The 27,504-nt window shown below is 36.8% G+C and overlaps 1 pseudogene; it reads right to left on the bottom strand.

The window, feature by feature from the left end:
* Positions 1-1,047: 1,047 nt before the first annotated feature.
* LOC112615217 lies at positions 1,048-27,504 on the bottom strand (annotated as a pseudogene).

Genomic DNA, 27,504 nt, shown 5'->3' with positions numbered 1-27,504 from the left:
TTTGACACGGCAAAAACGTAACTACTAATAGCTTAGTCTACCAGACGCCTTGTCTGCTATAATAAACGTAAACAGTTTATTGATACATAGTTTGTATGTTATATGCATCATAAACTGTATGCTTATAAAAATAGTGTTTTGTAATAAATACAGTTTTTTACAAAAATATAGTTTTTATATGTATCATAAACTGTTTTCTTACAAAAATAAAGCTAGAAAAGAAGATGTTATTAAGAAAATCATAAGGAAGATATATTAGTTCATTCTCATACTGTTAAAAATAAATACCTGAAACTGGGTAATTTATTATAAAAAAGAGGTTTAATTGACTCACAGTTCTGCAGGCTGTAGAGGAGGCATGGCTGGGGAGGCCTCGGGAAACTTTCAATCATGGTGGAAGGTGAAAGGGAAAAAGGAATGTTTTACATGGCCCCAGAAGGAGGAAGAGAGAGAGGGGAGAGGTGCCACACTCTTTTAAACAACCAAATCTCATGATAACTCCCTCACTATCAAGAGAACAGCACCAAAGGGGAAATCTTCCCCCATGATTCAATCACCTCCCACCAGGTCCCTCCCTCGACACGTGGGGATTGCAATTCGAGATGATTTGCATGGGGACACAGAGCCAAACCATTTCATCATATATAACGAATTTGTTCTGTATATCAACAAGAACATGCTTTAAACTTCCATGCCAATATACAGCCCCTATACTGTACCAGACAAGGTCAGTGGCTATTGAAAATACCACCAGGACAGGGCTATCTAAAGACACATTTGGTAGTGTGTTAACTATACACATAAGAGACACTGTACATTTTATAAACAAATCCTAGACAGCCTGATATTTCCATTTTTTCTTTACAAGGAGTAAATTATGTGCAGGGGTGTTAAATGCTTTATAGAGAAGAAAAAAACTGTTTGAACCGACTTATTCATTATCATCTTCATCTTTATCATCCTCCTCTTCCTTCTTTTTCTTGTTTTTTTTTCAGCCTTGGTGACTCCCTTTTTTGCTGAATCAGGTTTTTCTTTAGCATTTTTCCTTTAGTATTTTTTCTTCAGCTTCATGGCCTTCTTTTCATAAGGGCGCTTGTCATCTGCAGCAGTGTCATTCCATACCTCTTCCAGTTTTGTTGCAACATCACCAACAGATAGGCTGGGGTGTTCTCTTTTGATATTGTGGCAATATTCAGAAGAGAACAAGAAAAAGGCTGAAAGATGCTTCATGAGTACATTGGGATCCTTGTGTTTCTTTTTGGTTCCCTTTTAGGATGAATATATGTTTTTACTTCTCGTTCATAGTGGGCCTTGTCTGTCTTTTCTGTCATCAACTTTTCCTTTCTCTTTCACATACATGGTCTTCTGCATCTCAGAGCACTTTTTTGGAAACTCTGAGAAGTTGCAGTGGGCCAAGAGCACGCCATTGCACTCCAGCCTCGGTGACAGAGCGATATCTGTCTCTCAAAAAACAAAAAGCAAAAAAAAAAAAAAAAAAAGAAAACTGAAAAGTTGACTGAAGTATCTGGGTACTTCTTCTTGTGCTCCTCCCAACAAGTTTGCAAAAAGAATGCATATGATGACAGTGTGCCTCTCAGCTTCTTAGGACCTCCTTTGCCCACATTTAGTTATTTTTGCTCAGCAAGACACAGAGTCACCCATTGCCCATCTGGCTCTCTCTTGCTTGCCTCACTGCTATCTCTATGGAGCTCAATGTACTGCAACGGCTGTCTATACTCTCTTCTTGTGGTTTTCTGGAAAACAAAAAGAAACTTCTGCCAGGTCAGAGGCATGAGGTAGCAGCTAAGAATTACCTTTCTAAAACACAAGTATGATATCACTTCACTAACAACCTTCACTGACTGTCACCACCTACAGAGCAAAGGCTGTACTTCTTAGAACTACCACTATCTAACTTTACCTAGCTTTTTAGCCTTACCACTCATGACTGCCCTCAAATGCCTCATTCACTACCTACTCCAGTCTACTTACATTGTCCATACTTGTCACACATTGGATGCTTTTATACCTTTGCATAGTGGTTGACTACTCACTTTGCCTATAATAGCATTTTTTTAAATCTATCTCTTGAAATCTTACTCTTCATAGGCCATATCCTTTTTGAAACCTTCACTTTACCACCCTTGGGAAGAATTTAATCCCTCTTGTACTCCATTATGATCATATTCCTAGTTAGTTAAACAGAAGAATCAAACCTCACTTGGGAGTGGGGTTCTAAAGATCCAAGAAGAAAATCAAAAACTCATATAGTTTCAAATTAATCTTGAAAAGAAATGTCTCAGGAAGTTTATCCCTTAGGTTGAACAGTAGATAAAGTAATTAACTTGCATGTAGGAACCAGATTGTACAAAAAATAGAAACCTTAAACCCAAGAATCACACTCAGCACAGAGAGTTGTTCACCCTGTGACAGTTAAGCGGGGACTGTGACTATAGAATTTCAATTTTCTATCCTCCATTATCATGCTAATCATAGGGCATTGCACACTAAATAGTGGAAAGGCTACATTTTCTCTCTCTCTCTTTCTCTCCCCACTCGCCCACTGCTTATCTAGTTAAATATGAGTATTTTAATTATTGTGTACTCTGTAGTTCTCCTTTCTCCTTTCAGTTTGAGATTATAAGATTTTTGTGGGCAGGAATTATGTCTTCTTTACTTTGGATTCTCAATACATTGCCACCATAACAGCTCATAGGTGCTTATAGATGCAGCATCATAGGTGCTCATTAAATGGGAAATTGGATTGAATTTCATATTCCTTGAGTGGTTTCAGTGTCTTCTTGTTTCCTTTCATGCTAAACAAATTAATTTAAAATAATTTGCTGATGGGGTGGTGGACAATCTTGTGTGAAAAAGGGAAACTTTAGGCACTTGTCCCTTCCAAAGTAACCTAGGGACAGTTCAATTTTGCAAAATGTGAATGACATAAAGCTGCTTTCCTTTACAACTATATGTTATATTAAATAATTAGATAAGAAATGACATGAGACCAAAGTCAATCCATTTTAACTTGACAATAATTACTTCTTACCCTCTTCATCGTGCAATCAAGCACTAAACCTGCTGAATATCCTTACATTTGCTGGCAGTTCAATAACAACATTTTCTAAAAGTTTTGAGTTTCAAATCATTTTAATTCTTCTAGTTCTTCATTTTACTCTTCATATAAAATTAACCTCAAATACCAAAAACTTTTGATACCTTCTGTGTACCTTTCCAAATAACAGGAGCACTTTTGCTATTTTTTCTTACAATTCTAAAATAAAGACCTTTCTTGCGTAGAATCACTTCCTAAATTTCTCAGGGAATGGATTGCGTGCTGATATTTTTAAATAGGGAAAAGTAGTCTATCCTTTTACCTGTTTTAAGTACTTTGACTTCAAAAACACCATAAGGGACTCAGGAGATGGAGGCTCTATCTTGTTTCTATGATGCTCTGATTCTTACTCAGCTGTTTATACTTGAAAATATATTTTGGCTGCCAAAAATATTCTCCCATAAACAATGTTCAAAAACAGTTTAATAATTAAAGCACTAAATATTAAATAAATAGATGAATATGTATGAAAGATATAAATATATAAACATGACTTAATAATTAATTGCTAGTGTTTTCAGTTGGCTTTTCCCTTGTGCAACTCAATCAGAGGGAAGCAATATATCTGAGTCAAAACTCATATAACAAACTAAAGGACTCCTTTCATGCATAGACTAGAAATTACCCTAGATCTGTCTATGTCCCCACTCGTTTGCCTCTGTTCCTGTTGTAGTATTAAACTGTGACAAAAGATGAGTTGGTAATGTTCGTTGTGTGATCAAGCCTCAGAAAACCGCAGATGTTGTGGCTTACACACGCTAAAGTTGTTCAGTTAGAAGATGGAAGAGAAAGGAGGCAAACCCAGGTTCCTATAATTATAAAGCCTTAGTTCTCAGTGCTTTATAATGTCTTTCCACGTAACCTGTCTTCTTTTGTTTCCTGGCTGTATAAGGGAGACTCAAACCTGTATAGAACACATGATCATTCTAACCTGCCATGAGATACGAAGATAAACATACAAGTTAATGTTTTGGTTTCTGCCTGTTCTGGAACTGGGTCAATGAGACACAGCAAAATAGACTGTGAATGATTTTTCACATTTGACAAAGCTGCATGTGATATCTGATGGTTTAAAAGTATGTAGCACTTCCCTGCTCACTCACTGTCTCTCCTGCTCCACCATGGTAAGATGTGCTTGCTTCCCCTTCGCCTTCAGCCATGATTGTAAATTTCCTGAGGCCTCCCCGTCATGCTTCTTGTTAAGCCTGAGAAACTGTGAGTCAATTAAACCTCTTTTCTTCATAAATTACCCAGTCTCAGGTGGCTCTTTATAGCAGTATGAGAATGGACTAACACACCCATCATTAAGGGATACATGACTGTATTGTATTCCTTTTCTACAAAAAAATCATGTTGTAGAATTCTATTAATTGTCAGAGGAAACAAAAGACTGTGCTGACTGCGTGATAATTTTCAGGTATAAAAATAGCGTTAAAATCTGCAGATCCTGATGATTTTTATTCCAAAATTCTATAAAAATAAGGTCAAAGTTTTTGTAGGGTTATGGTTAGGGTATATTTATATATTTATATTTATCTATTTTCCCTAAGAGGAAAATGATTCTAGAAATAATAGACATCTAAGCTTACCTTATTTTCCTGTATAAAACAAGTTTGGAAAAATTGCCCCAAATCTATATTCAGGCCATTTGAATGGAAAAAGAAATTAAGTAATAGGTTTGTGAAAACCAAATCCTATCAGAATAAATTTATCTCTTTATACAGTAGACCAGATAGACTGAAAAAGGAACTTTTTTGAGGCTGTCAACTCTCTCCTGCTGACACAACCATCAATGAAATGGAAAAGTGTGATATGAACCACATAGCCATTAAACCTGACCACAGTTAGTTGGAACATTATATTTAGAAAGTGTCATCTTGGCAGGCATGGTGGCTCATGCCTGTAATTCCAGAGCTTTGGGAGGCTGAGGGAGGGGGATCGCTTGAGCCCAGGAGTTAAAGACCAACCTGGGTAACACAGGGAATCTCTACCTCCTAAAAAAAAAAAAAAAAAAAAAAATTAGCTGGGCTTTGTGGCACACACTTGTGATCCCAGCTATTTGGGAGACTGAGGTGGGAGGATCGCTTGATCCCAGGAAGTCAAGACAGCAGTGAGTTATGATCACACCACTGAATTTCAGCCTGGGCAAAAGAGCAAGACCCTATCTTAAAGGCAAAAAAGAAATAAAGAGAGAGAGAGAGAAAGAAAGAAGGAAGGAAGGAAGGGAGGGAGGGAGGGAGGGAGGGAAGGAAGGAAGGAAGGAAGGAAAAGAAAAAGAAAAAAGTGGTATCAATCTAGGTAACATAATAATTAGGGATCCAAAGTGTCCAGTCCCAGAATTTTAGAAAACAACTTCTGAGACTCTTAACAACATTTCTATCAGTTGAGCTAGAAATTAAACTATTATTATCCCTGCACTTCTTAATAGGTCAGAACTTTGACATGGATAAACAAAATACTCAAACAATAACATAGAGAAATGGATAAGCAAAACAACTGAACTTTCAGATTTGTGCTTTGTGCTTAGCAGAAATTCAATAAACATTTGCTGATAGATTTAATGCATGTGTTTTGATACCATAGCTGCTAATCATTCATTCATTCCACATATATTAGGGGACAGTTTACTACACACCAAGCATTATTCTAGGTGCTGCAGATCCAGAGGTGTCTATTAGTAGTCGAATTTGTCTTCATTTGTTATTCTCTTTGTCTGTGGTGTTAGATGTTGTATTACTCTGCTAATATCTGTATGCAGCATTACTTCTAGTTTATTACTTAAGCACTAAAAGCTCAGAACACAAACAAAAATAAGTATTTTTATTTTCCACCTCTAAGATAGCAACCAGGCTTTTTAATTGACATTGATATCTCTGAAAATGTTGAAAAATTATTTTGAACTGAATAGTTGTCAGTACTTTTAACCAAGCAAGTACTTCAGCCCTGTGATAAACCCATATCGAATAAGGTGCATACGAAGATGGCAAGGATTCCTTACAACTCCATTGCCATTTTTACATGATATAATCATTTCCCATAAGTACTATATCATGTGGCTCCAAATCATGGCCTTTTCTTGCTCCTTTTCATTTATCTCCCAGGAAAGTCAGAGGTTGAGAGAGAAGGAAGGATCATTAAGACCTCAAAGAATGATAGTATGTTATATGTAGTAGGGCCTGGTCTTCAACATATGCCCTGGTCTTCTACATATCGGGGCATCTGTAGACTCATTGAGATGTGTTCCTGCTCAGAAACAAAGTAATGTCATCAAACCTAGAGTGACTGACAGTGCGAGAATGCCCAGGACTGTCCCAGTTTTAGCAGTGCAAGTACTACTATCTGGGAACCCTTCCAACCCCAGGCTAAACAGATCACTCAGTCACATTAGACTTCACTTAATCTTATTTTGCCAAAAACTTCCATCAGGATATGAGATAGGGTTCCACAGGTTAGGACCACTTTGTCTTATAATTGTGTTTGCTAGATTTAGTGGGATGGCAGGAGGCAGAGAGGTCATCTAACTCTGACAATTTGTTTTCTTAACAGCTCTATTCACCTTTATCAATTTGTTTAGCTGTCTTCTATATATATGTAGTGTCAACTTCCTTACATTTACATGGGGTAAAATAAAATGTAGGAAGCTGTCCACTAGAGAAAGTGGAAGACTTAGTCAAAATCAGAAATTTGGTACATACCTGGACTACACTAAGGCATTTCCAGATCAAATGTGCCTGCTTCTAAGTGAACAAATCCTTAGGTGTTGTCCCAGCATTGTTTAACGAAAGGAGCTAGAAACGGAATGGATTTTTGTCTACAATGTAACTGTAACAGCAAAAAGTTTTTGAGTGTTTTTGTGGCAGAAGGCCATGCTTGAAGACTAGGGTGTCCTAAAGGCTCTATTAACTGATAATTGATTTTTCAAAGTTATGAACCACTCTGAATGTCCTTCAATCTGCCATTTCCCAGCAACTGGTAGAGTCAGAGATACACTAGGCACAGAAGCTTTCTGTGTTGAATATTACAGCATAGTTGCAGAGGCAGATTAACTCTGCTGGTACTTATAACCTTGACCTTGGCAGTGATAACAGGACATCAAGGAAAACTAGGCTTTAGTTTAGAAAAATGTCTTAATACTTTGTCATGTTTTCAGTTTGCTCTAACTCTCAGGACACAGCAAAGGAGAAAAATAACCAATAGTCAAGATTCGAAATATACTTTCCTAATCCTCAGAAGAAAAAGCTTGGTAAAAGCATAAGGTAGGGAATCGCAGAGAATTCATTTTGTCCCAATTAGAAATTCTTTCTATTCACTTTAGATGATTTTCATAATCCTAGAATTAAAAGTCGACATTAGTATTAAAGAATACTGAAAAAGAAAATTGACTCAAATTCTGAAGCAGGTTGGGAACCAAGAGAACTGAAGTCAAGTTTATTTCACTCCAGGAAGTTGAAAGATAAAAGGTGATTCATTGATTTGAAATTCATTCACACAATTCCACTGTTCCCTTGAATTATAAATGAAGAGAAATGCTGAGGGCTGGGGTGGGGATGATAAAGAAATTATACCATGGATCAACTATAAATACTATTAAGCTTGGTACAAAAGTAATTGCAGTTTTTGCCATTGAACATAAACATTTAAACCGCAATTCATTTTGCACCAACCTAATAGTAATCTCAACTTGCATTACTGAACTGCTTGAAATTAATAGAAAATTCTTCTACATCTTGTCCAAAATTTAAGTGGAAGCCACACTGATTGCTTAAGTGTGCTTAGAAAACTGCTAATTTAAATAGCATCTACCCTCGAGTTTTATACAGATGACCCAGGGCACCTTATCAGCACATTTGCCAATCACCATAAATTAACCAGAATACCAGGTACCAGAACAAATTAAAAGAGACAACTTTAATAACTTAATGATCCATTAGTATGTCTAATTTTGATGACGCATCATTATATGAGAAGTAAAAATGAGCTGCTTTGTGTAAGATTACATTTGTACCTCTGAAATCTGTAAGCACTAGCTCCAGTTTCCACACTGAAATCATTTTAAAAGTTCTAAAAATCAGTGAGACTATTTGATTTGTGTAGCAACCTACTCTGTAGTGGAAGAAAGAAAATAATATTCAGTAATCTCAAAATTCTTTAAATCCATTGATGTAAAAGCAAACTATATCTTAGCCACCTGTGGTTGGGTCTTCAAGAATTTTTATCAGATGGAAAAACTTGTATTTGCACTTCCATTGTTTCCCATTTTTGCTTGAATACTGGGTCATATCAAAGGTTTCTTATCTTCCATAAAAATCCATTATGGACTTATCCTCCACAACTGATTAAAATGCTTCTTGAACCTATTTATGTTTTGGGGTTGGTCATTTATCATTCTAATTACTTTCATAGATTTACTACCTGCTTCATGAAAAGATCTTAATTTGCTCTTAAATTAACCATCTTCAACTGCAATATTGTCCCTTGGCTCTAGTTTTTCTGTGATTTGTTTAAACAAGCCCAAATTAACCAACCTGTATGTTTCATAATGTTAAAAGTTGCAATCATGTTCCTATATTGTCCCTACAAAATGAAAGTTAATTTCATTTTGTATAAGCAGAGCCTATGTGTAGTATAATTTTAAGATCCTGTTTGATGTTTGAGGCCCAGAGTAATAATTTGTTTATTTGTATTTAGCAATATATCCTCACATCTAGGGTGGTGCAACAGGTTTGGAGAAGTGAAATAGTGTTGTGAGCATGGACACCAAACCAGTTTTGCTGCCAAGAATAGGATCTGAGCTTAGCTGTTCAATCTAATACAGAGAGGTTTCAAGCGTAGTTTCTTCCTGGCTGTGTCAAAATCATTAGTGATTGGGGTGCTGGAGAAAATACAGATTCTGACTAAGTAAGTCTGAGGTTAAAGCCCAGAAATTCTTGTTTTTAATGAGCTCCTATATTAATTCTGATTAGCATCCAAGTTTGGGAAACCATGTATATAGTATATCATTGGTATCAACTAAAATACAATGAGGAGGGATGGTGCTATGCTATTTTCCTACTCAGTCCCAACTATGTTGTCTCCAGTATCTCAAATTCATAGCATATAGTACCAATCTCTGAGAGACCAGAAATAATTGAAGAGCACTATCGTATTTTTCTTAATCCTTCACATAATTATTTTAAGATATATAATGTACAGCATGAGTTATATGTAGCCTTTTGAAGAGTGGATCCTATTTTTTAACAAAGGTTAATCTTTTGCATTGGAAGCTGCCTTGTAATACTAATCCCAGTGTTTTATTTTCAGGAAATGTCCATGTCGACTGAAGACATGTAAATCAGCACATACTGTGCCTTAGCACAGCTGAATTATAAACCCATTAAGGGCCGAAATTGTGAAACTGATGACCTAGTCTTCCGTGTGTGTCCACCATTCCATACCTCGGACTGTTACATATCCAGGCTACAACAGGAATATTTAAGCACGATCCTGGGAGAGCTTCAAAAAGCTTAAGAAAACTCTGACCCAAATAATTTAGTTTGGTTTTAACTAATTGTGTAGGGTGTGTGTGCCTGTGTACTGAGGGGGGGTGGGCATAAAAAGAGAGCAAGGAGCGACTGAGAATGGAGCACTGTAAAATTTTCTTCAAACCAACATCCTGAATAAGGATGAATGAAGAACAGCATAATTGATTGGTGAAATGGTTTTATTTAATTCAGTTAGGCACACATAACCCATGCCTTTGAATTTTTGTTTTAAAAAGGTTGTGATTCTCAATTCATTGATTTTTAATTTACAATATCAGAAAGAAAGAATCATGTTATATAATTGAATTGAAGATCTCATTGGGAAAATCCTGTCTTGGCAACCTAAGCTAAGAAAGAGGGTGTGATGCTGGGGCAGTGCATTTTGTTGTTGTTGTTGTTACAAAAGAGAAAATTGTTCTTCCAGCTATAGCAATAGTGCCTAACAGCAACTGCTTCCTGTGAAATTGTTCCAAGCACATTTCCATAAAGAAGGGTTCTATTCTACTCGAACCCTGCTTATATTCCAACTCTATCTACATTCCACTCCAGGCTTTCATGTGTTTCTCCCCCCAACAATTTGGCTATTTAATGCTCACACAGGCCTATAATTGTGCTGATGTCATCTACCCAATCAATCATAGAACTATTCATTAGGATATCTGCAATCAGGGCAGTGTCAAAGTGAACTACATTCATTTTGCTACTAAATATCAGATGATGGTAAATTAAACTCTTATTGTAATGATGGTATTAAAGTGAATGGTGTGCAATTATAATTTTTCTCACCATTGTGCTATTTTTACTAGAGAATAGTAAACATGAATTTTACTGGCTTTAAGATTGGAGCACAGCTCAAAGAAAGAGGGCAGGGGAATTATATTTCCACATGAAAAATCCCTTATATTGAGTTGATGGAAAACAAGGCACTAAACACTGTATTTTAGAAAATAAGAGTGTATGAGCGTGTTTTCCATATATAGTTCAGTCTATGACCATGTGCCAGTGCTAAAAATAGATGAACGTAGGTGCACTGAATACTCCACCAGCAACACAAATTCCACAGAAACAAATTGCTAGTTATAACCAAAGAAAAATAATTCACATGCTTATACATTTCCCTTCTGCAAAAATGTGCTCCTTTCAAAGTTAAGGTTAATATAATATTTTATCATTGAAAAACTATACCATATTCTTTCATAAATTTACCTTCTATAAAAAGTCATTAATAAAAAGTGGAAAATTGAATAGCATTGGTAAGAATAAACATTTGGTATTTTCTCTCGATTTTCCAAGCATGTAAGAGTCAAATGTTAATTAAACTAGCTTAATAAATAAAAAGAAAATTTTAAAGTAAGTTAAATGTATCCTTTGCAGCTATCCTTTCCTTGAATTGCTTCAAGATATATTAGAAGCTCTCATATTAGAATCATTAAGGATGGTTTAAAACAGATTTTCACAGCAGGAAGTATGTACATTTTAGTAAAATTTTAATAGGAGATTTTCACATGAGGCAAAATGGAAAACAAAGAATATTTTAAAATGAAACTATTAATTAACCAACAATTTTCTGTTGTTCTGATGTTTCTTTCTTAGCAACATTCCCTTTCTTCTAGATTCTACAATAAGGTAAAAATAACTCTCCACTTATCTCATTATAGTCACTTTCTTTCCGTGTCTCAGTTTCTGGACGTGATTTCACTATAGAATGGAATAGAGGAAGATCAGTTGTACCATGGAGAATATTTTCTTTATCGAAATAAAATTGGACAAAAGCCAAATTCACAAGCACCACTATGAAAATCTTGGCATAAAAAATAATTTTCTCTTAAATACATTCTGAAACATCTTCTGGTATATCACACTATGGCAGTGTGTCTCTAGTTCTAAAAATAATTTTATACAATATATACATTTTAAGAATGCAGTTAAGAAAATCACAAACTTACTTATTGGACACATATTTAGCCAGTAATCAATCAAATCCAAATTTTCTCTAACATGAGAAAAAAAACTTTATAATTTAATAAAGAAAAATATCTTTTTAAACAATGTCTTTTTCAATCAGGTTTACTAAAAAGAAAAATACATTATTGATTCTAAAATATCATTCATTAAGGTGAACAAAACTGTGCTATCTCTGCAAAAGTTATCAACCAAAAGTTCTTTTCCTTGCTTTATGTAGTTCTAAAACCATGGTGTCTCAGTAATGGCCATTGTTCCCCTTTTTACAACATAAAATTATTCCTTCTCAATATTCTAACTGGTAAGCTTAACGATAACAAATATCCCATAATTTTAATGATTAACAATACGCCTGTTTAATGCTTAGGAAGATAGGATAAAATTTATTAAAATATGCAAATGCATACAGCAGCAAGGAGAATCACATAGATGGAGGCTACAGTCCTCTTTTCTGTACGTGGTCACAAGGCCACAATTGGGGTTAATGGCTTTCTTCCTCTGCTTCCCGTTTCACTTTTTCTTTTCTCTCGGCCAGCATCTTTACTTGCTAGGGTTCTTTACCTGTGAGTGACCAAATGTTTATTCCTGAAGGATCTAAGCCCTCAGTGGTTCTGCCTTGTAGGGGAGATAAAAACAAATATTGTCCTCACTTATTATAAGATTAATGGCGGAGGTCCCAATAAAAGAAGACAGATGAACAAGACAAAAGCATACAAATTTATTTAATGTAAGTTTCACCTGATAAGGGAGCCTTCAGAAATGAAGACCCAAAGAAACAGAGAGGTGTATATATTTTTATGGACAGTCTTGCAGAAGTATGATTGAAGGACAAAAGGGTATGATATCATGGTAATAAACTAATGGGTGGGGGATACTGAGCAAGGCCTGTTCAGATTTTTCTTGGTGTCTTTGTCTGACATTCCTTCCCTCTGGGTATAGGGCAGGACACCTATCACATGAGAGTCTTCCGGAAAGAAGGGAGGCAGAAGGTCAGAGGATGACTTTCGTAGCTTTTACGGCCTGCTCCAGGGAATAAGCAGTGGCCTGTTTCAGAAGAAAGGGGGCAGGAGAAGGTCAGAAAAACTTTCCTGCTTCTGCCCTTTTTTTTTGAATTCCAAGGTATCATATTTGTGGGTAGTGTTTTCTATTTGATTAGAGTTTTAATATTATTTCCTTTTATCACTGACCATTGGATGTAGCTATACTAAGAGCACCCTCATGGATGCTACTTCTCTCTACTTAAATTGTGTAACAGCAATCTTATCCAAGTTACTAATGTAATTCCATATTTTGCTTGTTTAACCCATGTAAATAAGGCACCTGAAGTGAATGGTTGATATTTCAGTTTTCAATTCAGTGTAACCGTTATTATTTCTCCAGGTGGAAATATTACCCTTTTGAGTACTAAGATCTTTCAATCAACAAACCTTAGAATTGAAGAAATGGGAAGTGAAAATCATGAGTGTTTTATTAGGTGTAATAATGAGAAAGAGATGCCATTCCCACTTTCTCCCATTGGTTCCCAGACCTATGGGACCTATAATTATGGAAGAAGCTGGACCATACATTGATCACTGGTTTAGATGAAATACTACATCCCATAGAAGGGTACCCCAACCTCACATATCTGTCTCCTAATTGGCATAATCATTGTGTCTTTAGTACAGTGTATCATTCCAAAAACCAATTTGCTTCTAGGTGGCAGTTTTTCACAAGAGCAGTGAATCACATGGAAATCAGCCAACTCATTGCCTTACTTCTTTTCTTTTGCTAAAAGATAAATCTTTTGTTAAAGGTAATATTGTGTGGGATATTATGACTGTGTTTATGGCATTCAATACATGAATGATGGTGCTAACAGAAGCAAGAAAGAAGATCAAAATATTTTATCCCAGCAATAATAATAATAATAATAATGATGTAGCCACTTTGGGAGGCCGAGGCAGGTGGATCACCTGAGGTCAGGAGTTCGAGATCAGCCTGGCCAACATGGTGAATCCCCGTCTCTACTAAAAATACAAAAATTAGCAGAGTGTGGTGGTACACACTTGTAGTCCCAGCTACTTGGGAGGCTGAGGCAGGAGAATTGCTTGAACACCAGAGGCAGAGGTTGCAGTGAGCGGAGATCATGCCAATGCACTCCAACCTGGGTGACAGAGACTCTATCTCAAAGAAATAAATAAATAAAATTTAAAAAAATAATAATGCAGCCCTCTTCATGACAAACTGCACTGTTGTCACCTGTTACTAGGTGGCTGACTGGTCCCCGGGTGTATAAGGCTCAGAATCAGGTGTTACTGTAGGCAAATTGGGCACTTAGTAAGGCCAACCTTGGTGAGAGAGATTTCCTGTTATTGATGCCAGGCAGAAAGTTCATTCCTGCCATCATGGCCATATTTTTCATTAACCCACTGAATGAGCACTGGAAGACTGAGGAAAGGACTCCAACTGTTATTATAAGAAAATGACATTTTTTGTATGATTATTGAAAGCCTGTTCTGCCAAGGATGACTTTGGGTGAATGTTTACATGAGATACAAACATTCTCCCAGTTGGTGCCAATTCTAAGTGATCCATGCAGAAGCCTTTTACTTAAACTTTCTTATCACCAATCCTCCCATTTTATTCTTTCAAACTTTCTGATCACCCAGCCAAACCATTAGCCACTACCCATGAATAACTAATGATCCACACCTGAGGCCATATATCCTCCCAGGCAAAGTGAACAATGAGATATACAGCTTGAATTTTAGCCAATTGGAAGGATTTCTCTTCATCAATGTCTTTCAGGGTAACCTCTAAGTGAGCCTGTAATACTGCAGTAGTCCACTTTTTACTAGTGTCAGCACATTATTCAGAGCCATCTATAAACCAGGCTAAATTTTTTTTCTCCTTTGTTAGCTGGTCATCAAAAAATCTCCAGGAAGTCAAAGGTGTCATTTGCAAGAAGAATGCCAGTGCAGCTGAAATAGGCATATTGGGAGTATGAGTCATCTACCCATACAAATTACTTAGGCCTTCAGGATCTCTTCAATTCTCATCTTGTGTATACCACTTCTCCTGAATTATGAAATGCTGTTGTATGTCCAAGTATATGACTTAGTGAATCAAATTACACCTGTCTCATGACTAGCTCAGGTCATATTAGTACTTGATGTGGAGCCAAGATCAGCAAGTTAGGAGCTGTTTCTCAAAGAGAAAATGATGACTTGCCAAAATAAACATAACTGTGTTCCAGAACCCTTTGGGTCTTCATTGAGTTTCTTCTTGCTACAGGAAGTTTATCCCAGGATCCATCCTGACCTCAAGTGATCCACTCGCTTCAGCCTCCTAAAGTGCTGGGATTACAGGCATGAGCCGCTGTGCCTGACCAATAGTGGTTTTAAATTAAGGCAAAGATATATGAAAGTACTTGATCATATGGGGCCTTGTAGGCCGTTGCAATCACTTTGGGTTTTATTTTGAGTGACGTAAGAAGCCACTTAAGGGTCTAGACCAGAAAAGTGACATAATTTGACATGTTTTTTTTATCTTAGCTCAGGTTATTATAACAAAATACCATAAACAGATAGCATATAAGTAACAGAAACTTATTTCTCACAGTTCTGGAGGCTGGCAAGTCCTAGATTGAGGTGCTGGTTTATTCAGTGTCTGGTGAGGGCTCCCTTCCTAGATGGTCATTTCAACTTTATATGGCAGAATCAGGGAAGGTTGTTATCTTTTGAGTCTCTCTAATAAGAGCACTAATCCCATTAATCCCATTTATAAGAGTGGAGCCTAATCACCTCCCAAAGATTATCCAATTCGTAAGAAAAAAAATTGGCCAGAAGTTAGAATGTATGTGAACTTACAGGCAGTGGAAAATGGCTTGGCTGTTTGGTCAGGAACCTAGAAGAAAAAAGATTGAAAAATCAAAGATAAAGAGGTCAGTGTAAGAAACATAGTGGACTGACCTATGGGAATTGGCATGCAATGTGAAGATATTTGTTTTGCATTTTAACACTTACCAGAGGGCATGAAAGAGGCAGTAAATAACAAAAGAAAACATAATTAGGCCAATTAGGCTACTCCAGTCTGGTACAATGGACACATGAATGAAAAAGCCCTGGTCACAAGTATGGAGGCTAAGCAGGGGCTAAACATCGTTGAGTCTTACTAACCAAGACTGATCTAGCTACTGCTGCTGCCAAATGTAGAACCCCAGCTATAAACGAGACTTTATCTGAGTCACTATCATGGCACTTTCCTTCAAGGAGACCAATCAACCCCTTGGTGGCAAGGGAATTACATCAGATGCCTTCCATCCCAGACTGTGGAGGCAATTTTCTTCATTATTGGAACTGGCATATATCCTAGCTATGAGATTTCCTTTCTTCCCTTGGCCAGCATGACTATCTGGGAACTTACAGAGTGCTTGCTGCCTCAATAGGATACCACACGATTTTGTTGGAGATCAAGGACCAGCTTGACAGAAAAGGGATTTTAGTAGTGGGCTTATATCCATGAAATTATCTGAGCCTATGACATACTGCATAATTTAGATGCTGCTCACCTATAAATTGATGTAATAATAAAGAATCAATTGAGTAGCCAGCTTGAGACCATATCTTAAAAGGATGGGGTACAACCCATAAGGATATGGCCTTTATATAATGACCTTTATATAATGACCTTTATATAATGCCATGTCCCTAGTAGGTATCATACATGTCTCTGAGAGCCAAAAGGTAAAAGTAGGAATGGCCCTGCTTATAATCACCCTCAGTGACCCACTTGGCAATGTGTGCTTCTTATCTCTGCAACTTCAGACTCTGTGGATGCATTCATTTCCTATTGCTGCTGTAACAAATTTCCACAAACTTAGCAGCTAAAAATGACACAAATGTTAACCCATAGTTCTGTAGCTAAGAAGTTATGGTTGGCTCTTTCTATCAAGGGTCTCATAAAGCTGATATCAAGGTATTGATTGATGTGGCATCTTATCTCAAGGTTCTGGAATAGAATCTGCTACCAAGATTTTGAGGTTGTTGGACGAATTTAGTTCTTTATGGATGTAGGCCTGGGGTCCTCATTTCTTTGCTGGCTCTCAGCTGGAAACCTGTTTCAACTCATTAAGGTCACCTGCATTCCTCATCACGTTGCCTCCTCCATCTTAAAATCAGCAACAGCATATCAGGTCCTTCTCATGCTTTAAATCTCTGACTTTTTCTTCTAATGTCTCTCTTCTAATGCACCTTTCTCTATTTAGAGAACACTTTACTGCTTTTAAGAATCCATGTGATTAGTTTGGGCCCACCTGGATATACAGAATAATTTCTCTCTCTTAAGGTCAGCTGATTAATAACCTTAATTACATCTGTAAAGTTCCATTTGCCATGTAATGTAACATAGTCACAGTGACTAGGGATTAGGATATAGAAATTTTCAGGGGTCTAGAAAACCTGGTTCCAAGGGAGAGTATGCTTAAACCAGGGATATAGTAAAATCCTTATTAACTTTAAGTTACAGCTGCCATCTGGTAACTTTAGGCTCCTAGAACCAAGAGACCAACAAGCAAAAACATTAGTTATCATATTGGCAGGGGTATTTGACTTTGATAACCTGGAGGAGATAGGATAGCTATTACTTAATGGGAACAGGGAAGGATACATTTGGGATTCTATTCATCCATTGTCTATTTGTACTCTCCTGCCCAATATTGTAGTAAATGGACAAGGGCAGAAGCCATGACCCGAGAAAGGCATAGTGACTACTATGGTTAAATGTGTCTCCTCCAAAATTCACGTTGAAATTTAATCCCCATTGTCATGGTATTGAGGTGGGGCCTTTGGAGAAGTGATTAAGTTATGAGAGCTTTGCTCTCACAAATGGATTATAAAAGGGTTGGAGGGAACTAGCTTATGCCCAGTTTGGCTCTTCTCCTATTCTAATATGTGAGGACACAGCATTCATCCCCTTTTTTGCCCTTCCACCTCCCACCATGGGAAGATCAGCAAGAAGGCCCTCAGCAGACACTGTATGCCACCACCTTGATCTTTGGACTTCCTAGCCTCCAAAACTGTAATAAAATAAATTTCTGTTTATTATAAATTACCCAGTCTCTTGTATTTTGTTATACTAGCACAAATGGACTAAGACAGTAACATAGGACCTAGAACCCTTGGGGATGAGAGTGTTTTAGTCTTCTAGAGCTGTATTAACAAAATATCACAGTCTAGATGGCTTAAACAACAAAAATTAATTCTATAATTCTTGAGGCTAGAACTCCCAGATCAAGATCTGGAAAAGTTTAGTTTCTGGTAGGGGCTTCCTTCCTGGCTTGCAGACAGCCTCTTTGTTCTCACATATCTTTTCGTTGGTGTAATTGCATGAAAAGTGAAAGAAATCTCCTCTCTTCCTCTTCTTATAGGGCCAGCAATCTTATCAGATTAGGGCCCTGTATTAGTCTGTTCTCACATTGCTGCTATAAGGAACTACCCGGGACTGGGTAATTTATGAAGAAAAGAGGTTTGACTCACAGTTTCACAGGCTTAGCAGGAAGTATGACCAGGAGGCCTCTGAAACTTACAATCATGGCAGAAGGCGAAAAGGAAGTGAGCACATCGTCACATGTCCAAGCAGGAGAGAGAGAGTGTGAAGGGGGAAGTGCTACACACTTTCAATCAAACAGATCTCGTGAGAACTGTTTCAATCAAACAGATCTCGTGAGAACAGATCACAAGAACAGCAAGAAGGACGACTGCCCCATGATTCAATCACCTCCCACCAGGCCCCCTCCCCTGACCTGTGGGGATTACAATTAGACATGAGATTTGGGTAGGGACATATAGCCAAACCATATCAGTCCCTATGCTTATGACTTCATTTAATTTTAATTACCTCCTGAAGGCCCTATGTTCAAATACAGTCACACAAGTGACTGGGGTTGGGACTTCAACTTATGAATTTTGGAGGAACACAATTCAGTCCATTGAAGAGATCATGGGTCATCTCACCAGGTAAGCCCCCTGGATCAACAGGGGTACTAACTGATGGTAAAGGTAATCTAGCAAATATGAAAAAAGACGGATTAGGAGTATCAGTTTTGGCCTCAAGACAGCTATAGCAACAAGAACTCATACCACTAACCTTCTTTTTTTTTATGTTTTCTAAGAAAAAAGGACAAGACCTTGGTGGTGTTTTCTCTGACACCACTTCTGAAACCAATTGCGTACATGTTTTATTCTGACACCAATAACCAATTCTCTGACACCAACTGGGTGTCCAGTAATTCAGGTTAACTCTGAAACTAACTCCCAGAGTTAGCACATAAACAACAGGTTAAGGGCTTAGTCCCACAAGACTTCCCCAACTTCAGATACCAGTTACAAGTCCTAAGAACCACCTATACTCCTGACCAACTGGCTATAAATTCAGGCGTTTCCACAATCCCAAATACCTCCTCAGGTTTGATAATTGAGCAGAACAACCCACAGAACTCAAGAGAATAGTTTAGTTAGGTGTACTGGTTTATTATGAAGGCTACAAAATGGAAATAGCCAACTGGAAGAAATACACAGGGCAAGTTATGGTGGGGGGGGATATGGAGCTTCCATTCCCATTATGAATGCACCATTCTCCTAGCATTTCATTGTGTTCAACAGCTCCAAAGCTCTCTGAATCCCATTGTCCAAGAGTTTTCAGATAACTCAAACAGCTTCCATTCCCTCGCCAGATGTTAGGAGATGGGACTGAAAGTTCTAACCCTCTAATCATGAGTTTTGTCTTTCTAGTGACTAACCCCCTACCTAAAGCTATCTAGGGGCCCAATGCTTAGTCACTTCATTAGCATAAACTCAGATGATGTTAAAAGAGACTCATTAAGAACAACAAAAGGCACTACTGTCACTCAGGAATTGCCAATGATCTGCGCCAAGAACTGAGTACAAAGATCAAACATATTAAATGATGTATTATATAAAAATATATATTGTATGATATATATTTATTTACATCAATTCATGTATATGATATTTATTTAAAATATGTTTCATAAATATATATTTATATAAAGTTAATATGTATATTTATTTAAATAAAACTTATTTATTTATTTATTTTAACAATGCAAAGAGACTCTTTAATGAGTTTCAATGGCCTTTCTTGGCATTTTATAACCTTGACATCCAGCTCCATCCAGCTTTAAGCCCAGTAGAATCTGAGATTCTGACTGGTCATCATTGAAAAACTTCAGCACCTTGGAATAGCCCAGATTAAAATGGAGGCTACAAAAATGATTGGTGAATGAATAGAAGAATGTTATTTAAAACATAAAAATAAAAATACACCCTTTGACCAAAGTGAAATCTTTCCAATTTTAATTTTAACTCCCTTCTGTTTTTTGTCCAATTGGTTAACAACTTCATTATCAAAAATCTGAAAGCAGTAATGTACAAGTTCCTTACGCATCTCTTCTCTATGCTAATCCATCTCCAATTCCTTTATCTTGTTCTTGTCTTTGAATCAGTTTATAAATATATATGTGTGTGTGTGTGTGTGTGTGTGTGTGTGTATTTATACTTTAAGTTCTGGGATACACGTGCAGAACATGCAGGTTTGTTACATAGGTATATATGTGCCATGGTGGTTTGCTGCACCCATCAACTCGTCATCTACCTTAGGTATTTCTCCTAATGCTTTTCCTCCCATTGCCCCCACCCACTGACAGGCCATGGTGTGTGATATTCCCCTCCCTGTGCCCATGTGTTCTCATTGTTCAACTCCCAGTTATGAGTGAGAACATGAGGTGTTTGGTTTTCTGTTCCTGTGCTATTTTGCTGAGAATGATGGTTTCCAGCTTCATCCATGTTCCTGCAAAGGAAATGAACTCATTCTTTTTTATGGCTGCATAGTATTCCATGGTGTGTATGTGCCACATTTTCTTTATCCAGCCTATCATTGATGGGCATTTGGGTTGGTTCCAAGTCTTTGCTATTGTGAATAGTGCTGCAATAAACATATGTGTGCATGTGTCTTTATAGTAGAATGACTTATAATCCTTTGGGTGTATACCCAGTAATGGGATTGTTGGGTCAAATGGTATTTCTGGTTCTAGATCCCTGAGGAATTGCCACACTGTCTTCCACAATGGTTGAACTAATTTACACTCCCACCAACAGTGTAAAAGCATTACTATTTCTCCATATCCTCTCCAGCATCTGTTGTTTCCTAACTTTTTAATGATCACCATTCTAACTGGCGTAAGATGGTATCTCATTGTGGTTTTGATTTGCATTTCTCTAATGACGGGTGATGAGCTTTTTTTCATATGTTTGTCAGCTGCATACATATCTTCTTTCGAGAAGTGTCTGTTCATATCCTTTTCATGGGGTTGTTTGTGGTTTTTTTTTTTTTTTTTTTTTTTTGTAAATTTAAGTTCCTTGTAGATTCTGGATATTAGCCCTTTATCAGATGGATAGATTGCAAACATTTTCTCCCATTCTGTAGGTTGCCTGTTCACTCTGATGATAGTTTCTTTTGCAGTGAAGAAGTTCTTTAGTTTAATTAGATCCCATTTGTCTATTTTGGCTTTTGTTGCCATTGCTTTTGGTGTTTTAGTCACGAAGTCTTTGCCCAGGCCTATGTCCTGAATGGTATTGCCTAGGTTTTCTTCTAGGGTTAATATGGTTTATAGGTCTTACGTTTAATTCTTTAACCTGTCTTCAGTTAATTTTTGTATAAGGTGTAAGGGAGGGGTCCAGTTTCAGTTTTCTGCTTGTGGCTAGCCAGTTTTCCCAACACAATTTATTAAATAGGGAATGCTTTCCCCATTGCTTGTTTTTGTCAGGTTTGTCAAAGATCAGATGTTTGTAGATGTGTGTTGTTATCTCTGAGCCCTCTGTTCTGTACCATTGGTCTATATATCTGTTTTGGTACCAGTACCATGCTGTTTTGGTTACTGTGGCCTTGTAGTATAGTTTGAAGTCAGATAGTGTGATTCCTCCAGCTTTGTTCTTTTGGCTTAGGATTGTCTTGGCTATACGGGCTCTTTTTTGTTTCCATATGAAATTTAAAGTAGTTTTTTCTAATTTTATGAAGAAAGTCAATGGTAGCTTGATGGGAATAGCATTGAATTTATGAATTACTTTGGGTAGTATGGCCATTTTCACGATAGTGATTCTTTCTATCCATGTGCATGGAACGTTTTTGCATTTGTTTGTGTCCTCTCTGATTTCCTTGAGTGGTGGTTTCTAGTTCTTTTTGAAGAGGTCCTTTGCATCCCTTGTAAGTTGGATTTCTAGGTATTTTATTCTCTTTGTAGCAGTTGTGAATGGGAGTTCACTCATGATTTGGCTCTCTGTTTGTCTATTATTGATGTATAGGAAAGCTTGTGATTTTTGCACATTGATTTTGTATCCTGAGACTTTGCTGAAGTTGCTTATCAGCTTAAGGAGTTTTTGGGCTGAGATGATGGGGTTTTCTAAATATACAATCATGTCATCTGCAAACAGAGACAATTTGACTTCCTCTCTTCTTATTTGAATACCTTTTAATTTTTTCTCTTGCCTGATTATGCTGAATAGAACATCCAATAATATGTTGAATCAGAGTGGAGAGAGAGGGCATGGAGAGAAAGGGCATCCTTTTCTTGTGCCAGTTTTCAAAGGGAATGCTTCCAGCTTTTGCCCATTCAGTATGACATTGGCTGTAGGTTTGTTATAAATAACTCTTAGTATTTTGAGATATGTTCCATCAATACCTAGCTTATTGAGTGTTTTTAGCATGAAGGGGCATTGAATTATATCGAAGGCCTTTTCTGCATCTATTGAGATAATCATGTGCTTTTTGTCATTGGTTCTGTTTATGTGATCAATTACATTTATTGATTTGTGTATATTAAACCAGCCTTGCATCCCAGGGATGAAGCCGACTTGATCGTGATGGATACGTTTTTTAATGTGCTGCTGGATTCAGTTTGCCAGTATTTTATTGAGGATTTTCGCTTTGATGTTCATCAGGGATACTGGCCTGAAATTTTCTATTTTTGTTGTATCTCTGCCAGGTTTTAGTATCAGGATAATGCTGGCTTCATAAAATGAGTTAGGGAGGAGTCTCTCTTTTTCTGTTGTTTGGAATAGTTTCAGAAGGAATGGTACCAGCTCTTCTTTGTACCTCTGGTACAAGTTGGCTGTGAATCTGTCTGGTCCTGGGCTTTTTTTGGTTTGTAGGCTATTAATTACTGCCTCAATTTCAGAGCTTGTTATTGGTCTATTCAGGGATTTGACTTCTTCCTGGTTTAGTCTTGGGAGGGTGTATGTGTCCAGGAATTTATCCATTTCTTCCAGATTTTCCAATTTATTTGCATAGAGGTGTTTATGGTATTCTCTGATGGCAGTTTGTATTTCTGTGGGATCATTGGTGATATTCCCTTTTTTATTTTTATTGTGTCTATTTGATTCTTTTCTCTTTTCTTTATTATTAGTCTGGCTAGCTGTCTATCTACTTTGTTAATCTTTATGTATATAATATAAAATTAGTATGCATATTTATTATCTAAAACTTTTATATATTTATATAAAATTAATGTTTATTATAAAGAATGTATCTATATATAAAATAAATACAAGTATATAAAATAAAATGTATTTATATAAACTAAATATATATTTATATAAACTAAATATATTTGAAATAAATATATTTTTAGAAATATATTTAGTTCAAATATATATTATATAATATAAATATACATTTAGTTAATATAAATAGATATTAATATTTACATATAAATATTTATAAACACATTTATTTATATATAAATTTATTATATATTTATATTAGCTAAATATATTATATAAATATATGAAATATATTTATATATTAAGCAAATATCTATAATATGTATTTTTTTCTCATTGAAGTTTGTTTTATGGGTCTCAAAATTCTATAACATATTTTTTTTGGGCAAGTTGTTTCCATTAAAAGTACTCATTTTACATAAATAGAACTAAAAACAAAAGCATATAATCATCTCAATAGATGCCATAAAGGCTTTCAATACTAATAAATTCAACATCCCTTCATGTTAGAAACCCTCAACAAGCTAGACATCAAAGTGTATACCTCAGAATAAGAGCCATCTATAACAAACCCACAGCCAACATCATACTGAATGGGCAAAAGCTGAAAGCATTTCTCTTGAGAAACAGAACAAGACAAGGATGCCCACTCTCACTACGCCTATTCAAGATAGTGCTGAAAGTCCTAGTCAGAGCCATCAGGCAAGAAAAAGAAATAAAAGGCAACCAAATAGGAAGAAAGAAAGGAAGTCATACTATCTCTCTTCCCAGATCATATGATTCTATACCTGGAAACCCCATAGTCTCTGCCCAAAGACACCTCAATCTGATAAACAACTTCAGCAAAGTTTCAGGATACAAAATCAATGCACCAAGCTGAGAGAAAAATCAAGAAAGTAATCCCATTCACAATAGCCACAAAAAGAATAAAATACCTATGAATACAGCTAACCAGGAAGGTGAAATATTTCTGCAACAAGAATTATAAAACAATGCTGAAATAAATCAGACATGACATGAACAAACGGAAAAACATTCCATGATCATGGATAGGAACAATTGATATTGTTAAAATGGTCATAGTGCCCAAAACAATTCACAGATTCAATGCTATTCCTATCAAACTACCAGTGACATTTTTCACAGAATCAGGAGAAAAAAAAAAAAAAACAAAACGTATAAGGAATGAAAAAAGAGCCTGACTAGCCAAAGCCATCCTAAGCAAAAGGAACAAAGCTGGAGACATCACCCAACCAGACTTCAAACTATACTACAAGGATACAGCAAACAAAATAGCATGGTATTGGCACAAAAATAGACACATAGACCAATAGAACAGGTTAGAGAACCCTGAAATAAAACCACACACCGACAATCATCTGATCTTCAACAAAGCTGACAAAAACAAGCAATGGGGAAAGGATTTCCTATTCAATAAATGGTACTGGGATAACTGGCTAGCCTCATGCAGAAGATTGAACCTGGATTCCTTCCTTTCAACAAATATAAAAATCAACTTGAGATGGATGAAACACTTAAATGTAACACCTAAAACCACGAAAAACCTAGAAGAAAATCTAGGAAGTATCATTTTGGACATAGGCCCTGGCAAACATTTCATGATGCAGACAACAAAAGCAATATAAAAAAAAAAAATTTGACAAGTGGGACCTAATTAAACTAAAGAGCTTCTGAACAACAAAAGAAATTATCAGCAGAATAAACATACAACCTACAGAATGGGATAAAATATTTGCAAACTATGCATCTGACGAAGGTCTAATATTCAGAATCTATATGGAACTTAACAGCAAAAAAAAAAAAAAAAAAAACACATTAAAAAATGGGCAAAGGACATGAACAGATACTTCTCAAAAGACAAAATAGATGCAGCCAACAAGCATATGAAAACATGCTCAACATTGCTAATCATTAGAGCAATGCAAATCAAAACCACAATGTGATACCACTTCACACCAGTCAGAATGGCTATTATTAAAAACAAAAAATAACAGATACTGGCAAGGTTGCAGAGAAAAGGGAACATGTATACACCACTGGTGGGAATGTAAATTAGTTTAGCCACTGTGGAAAGCAGTTGGAAATTTCTCAAATAATTTAATACAGAAATACCATTTGATCCAGCAATCCTATTGCTGGGTATAAACCCAAAAGAATATTAAATTGTTCTATCACAAAGACACATGCATGCATATATTCATCCCAGCACTATTCACAATAGCAAAGACATGAAAGCAACCTATATAACCATCAGTGGTGGACTGGATAAAGAAAATGTGATACATGTACACCACAGAATTCTACATTGCCATAAAGAAGAATGAAATCATGTCCTTTGCATTGATATCAATAGAGCTGGAGGCCATTATTCTAAATGAACTAACAAAAGACAGAAAACCAAATACTGCATGTTCTGACTTATAAGTGGAAGCTAAACATTGAGTACACATGGACACAAAGAAGGGGACAATAGACAATAGACACTTGGGCCTACTTAAGGTGGAGGGTGGGAGGAGGATGAGCATCAAAAACTACCTATGTGGTACTATGCTCATTGCCTGCGGGACAAAATAATCTGGACATCAAATCCCCATGGCACACAATTCACCCATGTAACAAATCCACACATACACTTTCTGAACTTAAAAAATAAAAGTCAGAAAAAAGAAAATAAAAAGTACTGATTTTAAAAACTAATAACTTAAAACTGCCACATGCAAAAAAATAAAAATAAAAATAAGCAAACCCAAAATGGTCCACAAAACATTCTCCTTTTATTTTGAAGGTTTTATGATGCATTGTTATTATTAACCAGTCTTTTACTATTAAATGGTCAATTGAAACAAACAGTTCTGGGACCATTCTTCTACCACTGATTAAGACTGGGGTGGCAGGTATTAGAGATAATATGCGTTTAGCCTTCTGAGCTTTCTGGGAATATTTGGTGACCTTGCCAGCTCCAACAGCAATCTGGTCCACTGCTTTGATGACATCCACAGCAACTGTCTGCCTCATACCACAAACAGCAAAACAATCCAGAGGAGGATAGTCAGAGAGACTCTCAACACACGTGGGCTTGCCAGGAATCATATCCATGATGGCAGCATCGCCAGACTTCTAGAATATGGGGCCATCTTCCAGCTTCTTATCAGAACAGCAATCAATCAGTTCCTTCAGCTCGGCAAACTTGCAAGCAATGTGAGCTGTGTGACAATTTAGTACAGGGTCATAGCCAGCACTGACTTAACCTGGATGGTTCAGGATAATCACCGGAGCACTGAAGCCAATTGATTGATTATGTTTGCTGTCACCAGCAATGTTGCCATGATGAACATCTTAACAGACAAATTCTAGATACTGAAGCCCAAATTGTCACCAGAAAGAACTTCACTCAAAGCTTCATGGTGCATTTCAACAGACTTCACTTCAGTTGTAACATTGACTGGAGCAAAGGTGACCACCATGCCAGGTTTGAGAATACCAGCCTCCATTTGGCCACCAGGGACAGTAACAATACCATCGATTTTATAGACATTCTGGAGAGGCAGACAAAAGGACTTGGCAGTTGGATGAGTTGGTGATAGGATGCAGTCCAGAGCTTCAAGCAGCATGATTCTATTAGCATTGCCATCTTTACAGGTGACTTTTCATCGCTAGATCCAAGGCATGCTAAGCACTTGGTTCCAGCATATTGTCATCATTCCAACCAGAACTTGGCACACATGCTTCTGTGTTGGAGTTCTAGCCAATTTTGTTTTCTTTTTTGTTTTTTGTACCTATGCCACTTCTTCCAAGAATGCAGCCAATTTTCTTAATGTAAGTGCAGACTTCCTTAATAAATTCTTCATATTTCTTCTAACTGCAGGGTGGCTTAGTGGAATCCATTTTGTTAACACAAATAATTAATTGTTTCACACCCAGTGTATAAGCCAGAAGGGCATGCTTACAGGTTTGCCTATTCTTGGAGATACTAGCTTCAAATTCACCAACACCAGCAGCAAGCATTAGGACAGAATAGTTAGCCTAAGATGTGCCTGTAATCATGTTTTTGGTAAAGTTTCTGTGTCTTGGGGCATCAGTAAGTCATGTAGTACTTGCTGATTTCAAATTTCCATAGGGAGATATCAATAGTGACACCACATTCACACTCAGATTTCCGTTTATCTAAGACCCAGGCATACTTGAAAAAGCCCTTTCCCATCTCAGCAGCCTCCTCAAAGTTTTCAATGGTTCTTTTGTCCACCAGATGGCCAGTAGTGGTGGGCTTGCCTGAATCTTGATGTCCAATGACGATGATGCTGACATGAGCCTTTTCCTTTCCCAT

Source organism: Theropithecus gelada, chromosome X (assembly GCF_003255815.1).
Source record: "Theropithecus gelada isolate Dixy chromosome X, Tgel_1.0, whole genome shotgun sequence".
NCBI lineage: Eukaryota > Metazoa > Chordata > Mammalia > Primates > Cercopithecidae > Theropithecus > Theropithecus gelada.
This window is presented reverse-complemented; position numbering and strand designations above follow the sequence as displayed.